Below are 3,292 nucleotides of genomic sequence, written 5' to 3'. Positions count from 1 at the left end.
GTCCCAAGGAAAAAGAACCCAAAGAGGTCCATGCCCAAACACATCATAATTAAAATACCAGAAGTAAAAGACAAAAAGAGAATCTTAAAGGCAGCAAAAGAATTTGTTACTTACAAAGGAGTTTCAATAAGGCTTTCAGGTGAATTTTTATTAGAAACTTTTCAAGTCAGAAGGGAATGGCATGAAGTATTCAAGGTAATGAAAAGAATGGATTTGAAACCAAGGCTACTATATCTAGCAAGACTATCATTCAAAATAGATGGTGCAATAAATAATTTCCAGGCAATAAAAAAGAGTAAACGAGTTTATCACCACCAAACCAGCATGCAAGATATGCTAAAGATAATACTGTAATAATAAGAAGAAATAGGGAAACATATGCATAAAAATTAAAATGGCAATAAATAAGTGCCTATAATAATAACCTTAAATGTAAATGGATTAAATGTTTCAATCAAAAGACATGGTATAGCAGAGTGGATATGAAAGCATGACACAAATATATGCTGTTTGCAATAAACCTACCTCAGAACAAAAGACTCACACCAGATGAGAGTGAAGGGATGGAAAAAAAAATTCTGTGCAAATTGCAATAAAAAAAAAAAGCTGGGGTAGCAATACTCATATCTGGCAAAATAGACTTCAAAATGAAAGCCATTACAAGAGACAATAAATGTCACTACATAATAAAGGGATTGATGCAACAAGAGGCTATAATAATGGTAAATATATATGTACCCAATATAAGAGCAGTTGATATATAAAAAAACAATTCTGGAGGACTTTCAGGGAGATATCAACAGCAATACAGTCACCGTAGGGGACTTTAACACCCACTGACTTCACTGGTAGATCTTACAGACAAAAATTTAACAAGGAAACATAGGCTTTAAATGACACACTAGATCAGATGGATTGTTTTATAAATTATTTTGAATTTATTAGTAGTAGTAGTAATAGTATAAATATTAGTATTAATATTTTATCTTTATTTTGAAAGTATTACAGATGTTCCCTCTTTCCCCCATTGTTCTCTTGTAGCCCACACTTCACCACACTATTATCTGTGTCCATGGGCTATGCATATATGCATGTAAGTTCTTTGGTGAATAGCTTTCCACCCACCCCCCGCCTTCCCTCTGAGATTCAACAGTCTGTTCCATGCTTCTATGTCTCTGGTTATAGTTTATTCCATAGTTTATTTTGTTCATTAATTCCATATATGAGTGATATCATGTGATACTGCCTTATTTTGCTTAGCATAATACTCTCCAGGTCCATCCATGCTGTCTCAATGGGTAAGAGATCCTTCTGTTTTGCAGTTGCATATATTCCATGGTGTAAATGTACCACAGCATTTTTTATCCACTCATCTATAGCGGTTAGGAGCCAGCAGTCCCAGATTGCGGGACCTGTGGGATTGGTCATAAACCAGCAGTCAGACAGCCCCCAAGGGGTCCCAGATTGGAGCAGGTGCAGGCCAAGCTGAGGGACACCCCCCCCCCGCAGGAATTTCATGCACTGGGCCACTAGTCTATTATAAATTACGCTGTTATGAACATAGGGGGTACATATATTCTTTCTGATCGATGTTTCGGGTTTCTTAGGATATATTCCTAGTAGTGGGATCACTGGATCAAATGGCAGTTCCATATTTAATTCTTTGAGGACATTCCATATGTTTTCCATGATGGCTGCAACAGTCTGCATTCCCACCAGCAGTGTACTAGGGTTCTCTTTTCGCCACATACTTGCCAGCACTTGACATTTGTTGATTTGTTGATGGTAGACATTCTGACAGGTATGAGGTGATACTTCATTGTCATTTTAATTTGTGTCTCTCTGATGATTAGTGACTTTGAGCATGCATGTTTCCATGTTTCTTGGCCACCTGTATGTCCACTTTGGTGAAATTTCTATTTAGATTCCTTGCCCATTTTTTTAATTGGATTGGTTATCTTCTTTTCGTTAAGTTGTGTGAGTTCCTTATATATTTTAGATATTAACCTCTTATCAAATGTATCATTGACAAATACAGAAGGTTCCTTTTCCATTTTGTTGATGGTTTCTTTTGCTGTATAGAAGATTTTCTTTTGATGTAGTCCCATTTGTTTATTTTTCTTTTGTTTTTCTTGCACTAGAGATTATACCAGTGAAAATGTTACTATATGAGATGTCTGATATTTTTTTGACTATGTTTTCCTCAAGGATTTTTATAGTTTCACAAATTGCATTTAAATCTTTTATCCATTTTGAGTTTATTCTTGTGTATGATGTCAGTTGGTGGTCTAGTTTCATTTTCTTTTTTACATGAAGCTGTCCAATATTCCCAACATCATTTATTAAAGAGAGTGTCTGTACTTCATTGTATGCTCATGCCTATTTTGTCAAATATTAATTGAGCATAATGGCTTGTGTTGATTTCTGTGTTCTCTGTTTTGTTGCATGATCTATATCAGTGATGGTGTACCTTCTGAGCTCAGTGTGTCAGCATTTTGAAAAACCCTAACTTAACTCTGGTGCCGTGTCACAGATAGAAATTTTTTGATATTTGCAATCATAGTAAAACAAAGACTTATATTTTTGATATTTATTTTATATATTTAAATGCCATTTAACAAAGAAAAATGAATTAAAAAAATGAGTTCGCATGTCATCTCTGACACACGTGTTATAGGTTCACCATCACTGATCTATATGCTTGTTCTTGTACCAGTACCAGACTGTTTTGATTATGCTGGCTTTGTAGTATAACTTGATATCGCATATTGTGATTCCTCTAACTTTGTTCTTCCTCAAGATTGCTGTGGCTATTTGGGGTCTTTTTTGGTTCCATAGAAATTTTTGGAGTATTTGTTTTAGATCTGTGAAATATTCCATTGGTATATTTTTAATTAAATCTTTATTGTTCAGATTATTACATTTGTTCCTCTTTTTTTCCCCCATAACTCCCCTCCTCCCAGTTCCCGCCCCACCATCCGCCCTCACTCCCCACCCACTGCCCTCATCCATAGGTGCATGATTTTTGTCCAGTCTCTTCCCGCATCTCCCACACCCCTTTCCCCCCCAAGAATAGTCAGTCCATTCCCTTTCTATGTCCCTGATTCTATTATAATCACCAGTACATTCTGATCATCAGATTTCTTAACTTGATTCTTAGATTCACTTGTTGATAGATGCATATTTGTTGTTCATAATTTGTATCTTTACCTTTTTCTTCTTCCTCTTCTTAAAAAGAGAGAGAGAGATGGGGTGAGGAGGAGGAGAGGAAAAAAAGGAAAGGGGGAAGGGC

Source organism: Myotis davidii, unplaced genomic scaffold (genome assembly GCF_000327345.1).
Source record: "Myotis davidii unplaced genomic scaffold, ASM32734v1 scaffold1711, whole genome shotgun sequence".
NCBI lineage: Eukaryota > Metazoa > Chordata > Mammalia > Chiroptera > Vespertilionidae > Myotis > Myotis davidii.
The sequence above is the reverse complement of the archived record's forward strand: the minus strand, read 5'-3'. Positions refer to the sequence as shown.